General features: G+C 49.3%; 1 protein-coding gene across 2 annotated transcripts in view; it reads right to left on the bottom strand.

Annotated features, from left to right (window-relative positions):
• The window catches only part of Tex2 (testis expressed 2), a 110,699-nt gene extending 97,327 nt beyond the window's left edge, over positions 1-13,372 (bottom strand). For both annotated transcript variants that reach the window (XM_021634279.2, XM_021634281.2), the window contains exon 1: positions 13,214-13,372. The gene's annotated coding sequence lies outside the window, so the exon portion shown is untranslated. The remainder of the gene's footprint in view (positions 1-13,213) is intronic.
• Between the last annotated feature and the right edge of the window lie 271 nt (positions 13,373-13,643).

Here is a 13,643-nt window from a genome sequence, read left to right as displayed (position 1 = left end):
TGTGTTCAATTTTATTTCTCAAGATTAACACATCTTAAACTCAGGCAATCCTTGGGGGGGGGCCTCTTGACCATCGCCCCAGGAAATTCTCAGCCCTGGGCTTACAACGCTTGCTGCCAAAACACCTCTGCTGCTTAATGCAGAAGCTATGCAAAGTCTTTTTCCTTCTCTGAGATTTTTGGGACCACAAATCAGATCTCCTGAAATAAAATTCACTTCAGGCAATTAAGCCTCCTAGGAATACACTCTCGATCACAGTCAAGCCTTGAGACAAAAGCCAAGTCGAACAAATGAGTTTGGTCTCCGGCTCAGAGCATGATCAATAGTCATTTCTGCTGGGAGTTTTAGTCTTTAAAAAAAAAAAGAATTAATGTTCCTGCTTTACTATTAACCTCCTGTCAGGATCGAACACTCACCCTATTCCTACAGGCTTTGGGCTACCCTGGGAAATTAAAACAAAAAGCAACTCCTTTCCCCTGGGCTTTCCACCATACTGACTTATTTTCCACTTCAATCTCACCTCTGAACTTCACTGAGGCAACAGCTAGACCCTCCCTAAGGACGGCACCTCCAGGCTCCACACAGCAGGTGCTGGAGTTTCTGAACTTGGTGGAGGGCTGGAGGGCGTGAGGTAGATGGAAACCCAGGGGCTACGTCAAATTAGTCAGTGTGGCCTGCCTCTCCTGTCTGCCTGATGTGTGGCAATGGGGATGTGCAGGGACAGGCAGCTGGGAGCTGCTCTCCAGCTTCCCTAGAAGCAGGTGCAGTGGTCCAGCGTGTGTTCAGCATGTGCCAGGTTCCGGGTTGAACCCCTGGGACACTCCACCTAGATGAGTCACTGTTGTGGAATGATACCCAAGAAGTCACTTCTAACACCTGGACACTGAGGACACCAAGGTGGCTGCTGGGTCCAGACAGGAAGCAGCCCACCATTTTAATTCTAAGGAAACAGTAACTCAGACTAGAAGGAAATACTTAGCTGATGACTTCCGGGGTAGAGCCAGCAGGCATGAACATTTGTTCACTCATGCTGACGCCTCAGCTGCAGGTACAGCTGACCGCCCTCGGGACAGCTTTACCTCAGCCACCCTGACAGCGGCTTCTTTCTATTTAGTACCATTAAGTGCAATATAAACATACAGGAGCATATATACTTCCAGCTTCTTCCTATTTGGTATCATTAAGCACAGTTGCTCGCTCGCTCACTCGCTCTCTCTCCCCCTCCCTCCCTACTTCACACAAATATCTGCATGCTTGATTACAGCTGCCAGAGGGCCTGTTTTCAAATCTGCCTATTGCTGCCTGGGTCTGGCAGACAGAGTCTCACTAGGAGATGCTCTCCTACTGTGCTTTCCATCAAAAATTACAATGTTTTCTATCTGCTTCCATCATCAGGCCCCACACAGCGGAAATTCCCCACAGGGGTTTTCCTTGGGTGGGGCTATACGACCCCCTCCTTCTTGACTGTGCTTCCAATGCCGATTACCAGCCCCCACTTTTTGTACCGCAGGGTTTCCAGCCAGCGCAAAGCAGCCTTGCTCAACTCACAGCTTGCTCAACCTCAGAAGCATGTTTGTAGACACTTGAGCCCTCCCTCAGGGCCATTTTTCACTTAAAAGTTCCTTCCTGGTCAGCACTGCCATGCTAAGGCATCTACCTAGCAGGTCCCCTGTTATCTACGTCTACACTTTTTCTCTATACTCCTCAGTGTCCTTAAAATACACAGCTGATGGGAGCTGAAGAGCTAGCTCAGAGGTTAAGAGCACTGGCTGCTCTTCCAGATGTCCTGAGTCCAATTCCCAGCAACCACATGGTGGCTCACAATCATCTATAATGAGATCTGGCCTACAGGCAGAACACTGTATACATAATAAATAAACAAACAAACAAATAAATAAACTTTTTTTTTTTACTGCAGCTGGAGGCCATCTTAACCAGATCTGCAAGTCTTCAGAAAGCACAGGGCGTGGTCGTCCTGAGATGCCCCTCTCCTCTTGGTCGAGGGGTACAGCTGAGGGCACTGCTGCTTAGCAAGGAGCCTTGGGTCAATCCCCAACGTTCTAGCTTCATTTCTGTTGCTATGACCTAAAGCAGCATAGGAGAAAGATTTACCTGGCTTGCAGTTCCAGAGTCTATCACTGAGAAAAATCATGACAAGAACTTGATGGCAGGTCTGCTTTCTATTCCACAGTGTCACCTCCAACTAAGGAACTCACTGCACAGCCAAACCACAGCTGGAACCCTGGAGGATGCTGCTTGCTGGCCAGCAGGCGGACCTATACTCAACCTGTTTCCCATACAGCTGATGACCACCCACCTAGGTAATGCAGCTGCCCACAGCAGGCTGGGCCCTCCGGTAGGCTTAACAATCAAAACAGTCTCCACAGACAAGCCGCAGAACACTGTAATCTAGACAGTTCTTCAACTGAGACTCTCTTCCCAGATATCCCTAGCTTGTGTCAAGCTGATAAACTAACACAGTTACCCTCCCAGCCCCCACCCAAGGGGAGCCCCTCTCCTCTGGTGTCTGAGACCCTGATCTACAGAGAGTCCCTTTCTTCCACACAGACAATTACCCAGAAAACCACCAGGGATAACTCACACCAACTTTCTCTCCTCAATCATAAAGCTGTAGATGGAATTTACCCACCATCTTGACCCCATGTACTTCAACCTCCTACTCAAAACTTCAAAGTCTGGGGAATATCAAAGTTGCTTCTGTCTCCCTGATGCGTGGCAGTGGATCTGTGGGCACTGGCAGCCGGGCACTCCCCAGTTCATCTGGAAGTGGGTCTGAGGAAGAAAGCCAGTCTGCCAAGGTGCATGGCCAGGTCTACATACAGCTGTACCTTCACTTGACCCGGGACACTCCCAGGAGCAGAAAGCCTGTTGCCCCTAGGATGTGACCTTCCTACAGGCCCCTAGAAGACAGAGGCCAAGGCTGAAGAAGGCAGGAGGGCTAAATCACATGCTCAAAATGTGATCTTACCTAGTCTTTCACAGGCTGCACACAGATATCATATGATCATGTCAGATTGTTTCAGTTTGGTTTGGTTTTCTTATTTTTCGAGACAGGGTTTCTCTGTGTAGCCTTGGCTGTCCTGGAACTCTTTCTGTAAACCAAGCTGGCCTCGAACTCACAGAGATCTATCTGCCTGCCTCTGCCTCTCCAGTGTTGGGATTAAAGGTGGCACCACCACCCAGCAGACTGTGTGTGTAATTTATTATTTTTATCTTTTATTCTATGGAGGAGGTCAGAGGACAACCTATAGGAATTGTTTTTGTTTTTTTCTTTCTACCATGTCTGGGGCCCAGGGATCAAACTCAGGTTATCAGACTTGGTTACCTGCTGAGCCATCCCAGTGGCCCATGTGGCTTTGTGTGGTAAACAGATCACACATCGGAAGGGAGGAGTGAGTAGGGGAGGTAGGCAGTCAGTGCAGAGCCATTACAGTCCTTCAGGCAAAAAAAAAACAGAGAGCTGGCCAGAGAGAAGCTCTGAGAGCCAGAGAGATCGCCAAGAGATGTGAAAACCAACAGCACACAGCAAGGACGGGGCAGGGGCAAAGAGCAGAGACAGAAGAGCTCGCCCCTGCCTGCCATGAGAACCGCCAACGGCCCGCAGCAGAAAGCCTCTGTGCAGACCCTGCAGCTCGTCGGCACACCTCCCTAGCACCTGTTGTTCAGAACTTTCACATAAATTTAAGGCCAATCTCCCAGTCACTGAAACTGGCAGCTGCGTTAACTGTTTATCAACCGACCATCTTACCATGCCCTGGGAACAAAGAATTGCCCCAGACACCCTGTGCCCTCTGCAGCTGTCGCCTCCAGCCCCTGGGTGTTGCTTTGGAACAGCCCCTACCCTCACAGTAGTGCCCATCACCCCCGGGGCTGGGGTCGTCCTGCCTCCTGAAGCTTCAAGCACACCACTTCCCTAGCCCCTCTGCCTCTCAGTGCACAGTGAACAGGCAGCTCAGGGCTCATTTCCCAAGACCCCAGGTGCAGGAGACACCACAGTCTCAAATCCAACTCTTCTGATTCTGAGGCCAGCACTAAGGACTCCAACCCCTGCCGATGGCTCTCCCTTCCACCACAGAACCAAACTCCTCTTCTGTCAAAGAACTGAGCTCGGGAAACACATGCAGTGAACACTTTCATTTCCTGCTCAAGTTAGTTGTGCTGGGGCTGGAGAGATGGCTCAGCCCTTAAAGGCTGGGCTCCCAACCAAAAATAAAAATTAGTCGTGCTAGGTTCTAGCTTAACCCCACAGCCAGTGGTTTCTGGTCTGGGTTGTTCTGTGTTGGTGAGGACTGAACTCTGGTTCCTGCGAGTTAGTGCACATTAGGAAAGCACTCTATGTCTGAGCCACACTCCCAGCTGAGACCTGGGGCTTGCCCTGTCTAATATTGAACTAGCTCAACTAAAAGTATTTAAAAGTTAATAAACTGAAGCCTCAGTTTCTCAGTGGCATTACTACCTTCAAAATGGTCACCACATATGGCAAATGGCGACCATTAGAAAGCCCAGTTACAGAAAGATCTGTTGGACAGAGGCTCACAGCAGCACTGTTTTAGAGTTATTTGAGTTATTTGCAAAATCAATTTGGATTGTCCCTTTAAAAGTAAAACAAACCAACCAGGCGTGGTGGTGCACGCCTATAATTCCAGCACCAGGGAGGCAGAGGATCTCTGTGAGTTTGAGGCCAGCCTGGTCTGCAAAGCAAGTCCAGGACAGCCAGGGATATGCAGAGAAACCCTATCTTGAAAAACCAAAAAAGAATTAAAAACTAAAATAAAAAATATAAAAAACCAAAAGTTTATCATATAAAACTCAATATGTGGACCAGGCTGGCCTCAAACTCACAGAGTCCTCCTGCAGAGTGCTGGGATTACAGGCACATATGACCATGCCCATCTATTCTTTTTTTTTCCTTTTAAGGTTTTATTTCTATTTCATGTGTATAAGTGTTTTCCTTGCATGTATGTGCACTAAGTGCATGCCTAGTACTGCCAGATGCTGGAAGAGGGGTTTGGATCCTCTGCAAGTGGAGTTACGGACAGTTGTGAGCCACCTGTGGGGGCTGGGACCTGAACCCAGGTCCCCTGCAACAGCAGCTACCTAACCACTGAGCCGTCTCTCCGGGCCTTTACATCCACTCACCACAGCCACGTTGATAACAATTTCTAAGAAGTTCTCATTTTGGATTGTGACTTTAAACATAAAGTATGCAGAATGTTTCTTCTCTTTGATCACACCTATCACATGAGCTTTTAGTTCAAAAATACACACAGTGTGACGGAAAATGCACCAAGACACTCCAGTGTGAAGTCATTTGGGGAAGAGTTGAGCAAAATTCAGCAAGCAATACCTCCAGTCCCTGGGAGGTGAGGCAGGGGGATCAGGAGTTCTAGCCTTGTCCAGCTATACAAAGAATTCAAAGCCAGGTGTGATGGCACACACCTGCAATCACAACACTCAGGGAGGCAGAGGTAGGAGGATCTCTATGAGTTCAAGGACAGCCTGGTCTACAAAGCAAGTCCAGAAAAGCTAAGGCTACACAGAAAAACCCTGTCTTGCAAAACTAAAACCAAACAAACAAAAACAAAAAAGAACTCACGGGCAGCCTACAATGCTTACTTTTCTATTTCAAAGGAGAAAAAGGATTAGCAAAATGTTGCTAATTATTGAAACTGCATGATGAATGCACAGGTTCTATCATATTATCTTTTTAATTTGTATTGTATTTAATTATTTCCAAGCTAAAAGACTTTAAAAACTAATTCAATGATATACAAATTTGAGTGCATTTAACACTTTCTAAGAAACCATAAACTATCATATGGTTGGGTTTACAGTATTTTATTACTGACTATATCAAACTAAAGAACCAAAGCAGGCAGCCTTCATGACCCCAGGGTAAAGCTGGGGTCCCTGTGAATGAAAAAATACCACACCACGCTGGGCAGTGTGGGTACACACCTTTAATTTAGGAGGCTGAGGCAGGTGGATATCCATGTTGGATGCCAGCATGGAATAAACAATGACATTCCAGGGCTACACAGAGAAACCCTATCTCTGGAGGAAGAAAAAAAAAAAAAAAAAAAAACACCAAATCTTATCAGAGTTGGGACTCAGAAAGGTATTACACATAGCAATATCTGATCACCTGATAATAAAGCCACTAGTTTTTGCTGCCTCCTAAAGACAAAAATAAATAAGTAAACTACTTCCCCCATCCAAATACTAAAGCAGACACTAGGCCAGAAGGCTCAGGGGGCAACAGTGCTTGCTGATGGCCTGGGTTCAATCTCCAGGACCCACATGGTGGGAAGGGATAATAACCAACTTCAAAAGTTGTCTTTTGACCTCCACACATGAGCTTTGGCACAATGCACTGTATGTTGCACGCACACGCAAATTAATAAATGTAATTTAATTTTTTAAATCAGACACTCGCACCAGCTTCCAGTCCAGCTGGCTCTATACCAAGCCCTGGCCTCCTGCAGGCAGGCTGGCTCTTTCCAGAAGCAGGTGCACTGCAGAAGTCCACACAAGCTGCCCAAGAATGCCCCAAGACCTGCGCGACAGCCGTCCATCACGGCAGCCGTCCATCCACCTTTACCTGCGCCCTGCCTGGGTCGCTTCCCACTGCTGAGTCAGCAAACCCTTATCCATAGCTCCTCCTGCTCACTCCAGGAACCAGTTTCCTCAATCCTCTCAGCACAGGAGACCCAAGGCCTCCCAAGCACTGCCTGGCTGCTGACGGCGGCCCTGTCCTCTCTCCCACACCAGGCACACACACAGGCCATGCTGTCTGTTCCTGTGTGTCTAGCCCGGTCAGCACGGTCATGCTGCCCACCAGCAGCCCCTCTCCTTTGACACTCTTTCCCGGTGCCCTGTTTGTCCCCTTCAGAGGAAGTCACACTCCCCACTGTTTTGTAGGGATGGCACACACAGTGCATCTGCTGGCTTGTCTATTGTCTAGACCACAGAAGGTGCCGTGGCAGGTGGGGATCACATCTGTTTTGCTCCCCATCATTTTTCCAATGCCGAGCGCAGTACCTGGAATCAGGGAAAATTCACATGCTTGGTGACTGACAGCCACTGCTCAGTCAGTCCTTTCAGTAGGACATTTTTTTTTTTTAATTCTCTACTTTAAACCCAAACTAATAAATAGTAACATTCTAAAGAATACTGCTTAAAAGACAGTATAGGGTATACAAAAGGACCAAGAATTGGATAGGAGAGTATGCTAGCAAGCTTTAAATAGCAAAGGAGAAACAATACTTTTATAAAATGCATATTGTGAGTCTGACCAGCTAGTTGGGGATACCAATAGTGGTGTTTGATCTCAAATCCCAAATAAGCTTAGGACTGAAGCCAGCTCTTCGATCCTATGCCGTTCTCAACTGAGAATAAGGCATCGAGGTGTTCAATGCCTCAGTTCAATAATCTCTTCAAGAGAAAGCTCCCGAGACCAATGTTCCCGGCAAATCCAACAGACAAAGGTTACTTCAAAGCCCACCTGGGTTGCCCATCCTGTGAGATCCCGCACAAGAGGTCAAGTTCATCTCTCAACAGTTCCATTCATGCTCACAGTGACCTGCCAGTGGCTTTGTTCACCAAAGAAAAGCCCTTCCTTTCAAGGACTTACCTCTCCTCTAACTACCTGGAAGAGTTACTCTTTAGGTTTAACCAAGTTACCCCAATTCACTCAGAGTTGAACGGGTACAGGCTGGAAAGTTGGGACCTCAGAGCGGAGGACTCTTCCCTTTTGACCTGGGAAAGTTCTCAGAGTGCATGGCTTGACACGCACATGACCATGACCACAGAGCTCATGCTGGGAGCAACAGGAGCCTGAGCTCTGACCCCTGCTACAAGCTTCTGACCATGCCCTGTGGTCCTGGCATCAACAGCTCGGTGTAGTCGCCTGCCCTTGATCCCAGCACTCAGGAGGCAGAAGCTGGACGATCTCTCTGAGTTCAAGACAGAAAGGACTACATAGAGAAACCCTATCTCACCACAGAACCCCCACCCCACCTCCCCCCAAAAAAGAAAACCATAATTTTCTGAAGTTTGAACTAGGTACAAGTTTAGATCCTGGCACACAGCAATTCTCCATAAATAATAACTGGTCCCAGCTGGGCATGGTGGTGCACACCTTTGATTACAACGCTTAGGAAGAAGCAGAGGGATCTCTGTGGGTTCAGGTCTAACAAAGCGAGTCCAGGACAGCCAGGGCTGTTACACAGAGAAACCCTGTCTTGAAAAACAAAACAAAAGGACAACAACAACAATTAACCAATCCTGTTGTTACTGATTGTTAATTGTTCTACTTTTCTTTTTGAGACTAAGTCTGACTGACTATGTAGACTTGGCTATCCTGACAGTCACTATGTATACCAGGCTGGCCTTGACCTGGCAGACAGCTGCCTGCCTCTGCCTCCCAGGTGCAACGCTCTACTTTTCAAAACACTGTCACAAACATTCAAGTGAGACTCTGAAGGTCTTGAATTAAACTCTCAAATGATGGTACATGCCTGTAACCCCTGCTACTCTACAAACAAAATCAAGGCCAGCCTGGGCTACAATACAAAGTCTTGTTTCCAAAACAATTTAAAAAAAAAAAAAAAAATCCTGACTAAAGTAATTTCCTTTCAGCCACTGAATATCTCAGATCCTTGGGTTCATAATATCATCTACTCTGCGACTGTGTTGGGGATGGAGGCAAGGGGACAGGTAACTAAAAAAGGAAGTCCTATGCCGGGAGGCAAAGGCAGGCGGATCTCTGTGAGTCAAGGCTAGCTTGGTCTACAAAGTGAAAGTCCTTGGGGATGGAAAGTTGGCTCAGGGGTTAGGAGCACTTGTATTTCTTGCAAAGGACCCGGCGTTCAATTCCTAGCACCCACATGGAGATACCCCACCTCTTCAGGCACCAGGCAGGCATGTAGTACAGACATACATGCAGGCAAAATATTCACATACAGAAAATAAAATAAAAATGTTTTTAAAACCTCAATTTGTGAGAGACTTAGGGTCCACAGGGTAAAGATAGACCAGGAACCCAGGGGTGGCAGGCGATGTCAGCGCGCCTTCTGCCAGACCTCTAGGTACTAAGTGCAGGGTTGTTCACCTCATCCAGTGCCACTCAAGAGCTTCTTCACATTCGTGCCTCTGAGCATCTCTCAGTCTCATTTCATGTTACACCATCAAACACTATAAGGAGTTTGGAAAGGGACAACACACAATCTTGAATAGAACCTTGAATCACTTTAAACCTCACATAGAAGAATACATCAGTATGCGGCTCCAGTCTTTTTACATCAATCTTTATTTTTAACTGAGTATTTAAAGGTGACAAAAAAACTTAATGAATAGACAGGACAAAAGGAGCTGACTGGCCACGGCTCATTAGTTCCTGAAGTTAATGCTTCTCATGGGGACAGCGGTCAGCTAAAGGATAGTACTCCAGGCAAGCAGGACACCGCTCCTCCAGCCCAGGATCCCGGTCCATGAATTATCACCAGGGCTCCGAGTGGCAGAGCTTACTGGATGCTCCAAGGCTCTACCCCAGGTCCACCTACAGCTAACTGTTCCCTCTGCCATTTGACAGCATCAACTGTTGTGGGGGCTCACTGTATGCCAAGCTCACTGAACCCTCCTCATAACTGTCTATAAATAATGTACTACCTATGTCCTCCTAAGCTAAGACCACCAACTGTAAGACACACCAGTACTTGGCACACGGAAAAAACATTTCATGTGGCACTTCAACACTCCAGAAGTCTTGATCGTTGTTACGAATGTTAAGATAATACAGCCTGAACTGTCTTGGTATCGCTACACCATGAATACTGTCTCTACAGGCGAGGAGGCCAAGGCACACAAAGACAGCAATGTCCCGAAGGTCACAGAGCTTGTGAGCAAAAGCACTGGTATGCATTCTGAGAAAGCCTGATCACCTTTCCCCAGAGTTCCTAAGGGTCTGAGGATCCCCCCAAAACTGCACCAGGCAGGGGCGGGACACTGGATGCTGACTGTCCACCATTACGGCCCAGGAGCTCCTGAGCTGGGACACAGCCTGACCTGCTGTGTGGCCGCTGCTCTATCTATATTAACTCTTCCAGACTCCACTCGGCTCCCGGGAAAAGCAATATGGTACAATGGGAAAAGCATATCTTGGGATCAGATAGCCAAGGTTGGAGGTCCAGATCTGTGTCCAGCGAGCCTGTCATCCTGGTGAAGTCATGGAGCGATCCTGGGCCCCTTTCCTCCTCCGTAATCCTTCTACCCTCATTCTATCCTCAGAGGCTGCTGCAAGATCAGACTGTACAGGAAGGATGGAATGCAGAATGTGGCAGAGCCGGGACTTGAAAAGCCACCTTTTTCAGTGGTAGTGATACACACCTTTAATTCCAGCTCTCAGGAGGCAGGGAGTGTCAGATGGATCTCTGAGTTGAAGGTCAGCCTAGGTTACAGAGTGACTTCTAGGACAGCCAGGACTAAACAGAAAAACCTTATCTCAAAAAACAAACAAAACAGAAACCCAATCTTGTCAGAGCCAGTCAACTTCTGCTTTGTGATGGAATCAAAAAACTTAACATCCCCTGTGACCTCGACTCCTACGTGGGATCCTTAGGAGACGTTAAGAGTCAAACAGGAGAAAGAATTCCTTGAGGGACATAAAAAAGAAAAGAAAAGAAAGAAAAACAAGAAGCACACACAGACAAGAGCGATGTTCTTTAATGATTTTCCTAACTTATGAATAAATTAATTGATAAGAGAAAGGGAGGATACTTCACATCAAAAGACCAGCCCAGGTGTGGTGGCACACACCTGTAATCCCAGCACTTGGGAAGGCAGAGGCAGGCAGATCTCTGTGAGTTCGAGGACAGCCTGGTCTACAAAAGCAAGTCCAGTACAGCTAAGGCTACAAAGAAACCCTGTCTTGAAAAAAACAAAACAAAACAAAAGATACTAGCCAACAAACACAAAGACAAAAATATAATTTTATACGGAACCTGACACAAAAACTAGCCTTTGAAGATTCAGTTTGATGTCAAAGGAATGCACAGTGAAAGGACTGCTCCCTCTCTGTTTTTATTAAGTAACATTCTGTGCATTTCTCCCCTATATTCTTAAGAGCCTCAGAAAACAAGAGCTTTTGACTTGGAAGGAACTCTTTCCTCCTCTCCCCACCTCTACCACATCCACAAGACCTAGCAGATTCTAGCACACCACAAACTCTCAATAAAAAGTTATCAAATAAATAAATACTTTTTGGCTCCAGGCAATTTCTTTGTTCATAACGTCCTACAGATGTTCTATCTAAAAGTGTAATCAAGCTGAGGATCTGGCTCAGTTGGTAGAGAGGGCTTGCCTAGCATATATGAAGCTCTGGCTTTGGTGTGCTAACACAAGCCTGTAATCCCAGCACCCAGGAATTGGCAGCAGAAGGACCAGAAATCCAATGTCATCCTCAGCTATTAACAAGTCTGAGGCCAGCCTGGGATACAAGAGACCGTTCCTTACAATTACACATACACACACGCAGAGCCATTGCTGCTTTTCCCGGAAGCAGTCTAAGAACATAATCTCTAGTAACATACAGTGTGATGCTGACATAATCTATAGCTCATTCCTCACCATTCAGCCCAAACCACTCTGTAACTTGTCCTCCCCCTCATCCGTCCTTGGACTACCTGTCAGTGAAGTTCATAGCCACCATGTTCTGGTCTGAATCACCTTGTCCATCTCCTTTCTCGAAGATAAATGAGGCAAGCGGAGTCTCCCAGAGCCCCCCCGCCCCCCTCCGCAAAGGCTTCATGTCCTCTTCCAGAGGAGCTCAGGTAGCAAAGACCCCAGCAAAATTCTAACTCGCCCTCTCAGCCTCAAGAGGATTACCTGGAAGACCCTGGAAACATACAAAATCGTTTAAAGGTTGGGAGAAGCTAACAGAAGAGGCAGTTTCCTCGGCCAGTACAAGATACACTTCCCTGCATGGCACCCCAATCCGAAAGGCAAACCTTCAAACTCCCTTCCCCAAGGGTCATGGATCACCTGTCCCTCCATTCTTCCTTATTATTTTCCACATACAAGTCACTGTTTCTCTTCGGGTTTAATCTGGCTCCCGAAATGCCTGCTCTATATCCTTTGAGGAGAATAATCAAAATATTTTAAAGACTATTCCTCTCGATGGAGCGCAGGGCAATGGTGTCAAGACGCTTGGACCTCATGCAGGAACAGGACACACAACCTGTGTCCTCAGGGCCCCCCACAGTTTTTCTTCAACTGTAAAAAAGTATGTCGTCCTTACACAGTATTTATGAAATCTAATGACAAAGTGCTCCTTAGCGCTAGCAAAAAAAAGAGCGAGGGTGTTTAACAGACTTTGCCCTTAAATTTGATGCCGTGTAACCATAACAACTGATGGTTTAGGTAACCATCAACCCACTGAGGGGCTAAGTTTTCCAAAAATCGTTTTCAGAGTGTGGCGGGGGGGGGGGGGACTCCCCTGCACCAACTCCTGCGCGGAGTCGGCGCTCCAGGGCGGCATGCGGTGCAATGGAGCCGGCGGTTCCCGTCCCTGCTCCGGTGCCTGGGTCTCCGCCACCGTCCTCCCCGCGCTCCCAGCGGGGCAGCTGGCGTTAGGCCTCAGCCCAATGTCACTTGTTAACCTTCCGATCTCCCCGGTTTCGGTGCGCTACCGCCTCCCTTCTAAAGCACACAAACCACCCCTGGGTCCCCGACGTCCGCCAGGAGTTGCAGAAAAAAAAACAAGCGAGGCGCCGACAGCCACGGACGGATTCGCGCGAAAGTAGCCGCGCTCCTCCGCTCCCAAGCTTCTCCCGCGGCGGCCGAGGGGGCGGCGGGAAGCCGGGACCCCACGCACAGGAGTGACAAGTGCTCTCCCTCAGCGAGCGTGCGGATGCCGCTTCCCGGGACCGACGCGCCGAGCCGCGGACGCCAGGCTGGGACTCGCCGGCTACACCTCCTCCCCGGGGCGACCCCGCCCCGCCCGGCCCCCAGCCCGGGAAGGTCTCTCCCGGGGCTGCCCGCGCCGGCGCCCCCAGCCCCGGCAGCGTGGACGGCGCCGAAGCGAGCCCCGCTGCGCCAACGGCTGCGGGAGCTGCCGGCGTCCCGGGCTCCCCCAGCCCGGGCCTGCTCCGCCCGACGCTCCCGGCGCCGCCCCGCCCGGCCCCGGCGCGCTCACCCCGGATCCGCTGGCTGCCTCATCCTACTGCGCCGGCGCTCGTCCTCCGCGGCCGCCGCGGCTCCGGCTCCGGCTCGGGCTCTGGCAGGGGCCGCCGTGCTGCCGCCCGCCCGCCCCCGGGCACCGGCCGCCCCGCCCCGCCGGCGGACCCGCCCCGCGGCCGCGGCCCCCACCGCCAACCACAGGGCGGAGGGGGCGGGGCCAGACGCGCGCCAGACACGACTAATCCAGCCGGCGCAGCGCGCCCGCGAGCGCCCGGGAGGCTCGGCCAGCGACTGGTCAGGGCTGTTAAAGGGGCTTGCGCTGCAGCCGGCTGGAAAGTAGGGGCGGCGGCGAATTGCTGCGAGTTACCTGGCGGTGTCTCAGTGGTAGGAACGAGTTTCTCTCTCCCAGTGAGGCTGAGGCGCTTAACACAGTCCTTTTCGTTTTC

Source organism: Meriones unguiculatus, chromosome 7 (assembly GCF_030254825.1).
Source record: "Meriones unguiculatus strain TT.TT164.6M chromosome 7, Bangor_MerUng_6.1, whole genome shotgun sequence".
In the NCBI taxonomy this organism is placed as follows: domain Eukaryota; kingdom Metazoa; phylum Chordata; class Mammalia; order Rodentia; family Muridae; genus Meriones; species Meriones unguiculatus.
The sequence above is the reverse complement of the archived record's forward strand: the minus strand, read 5'-3'. Positions and strand labels throughout refer to the sequence as shown.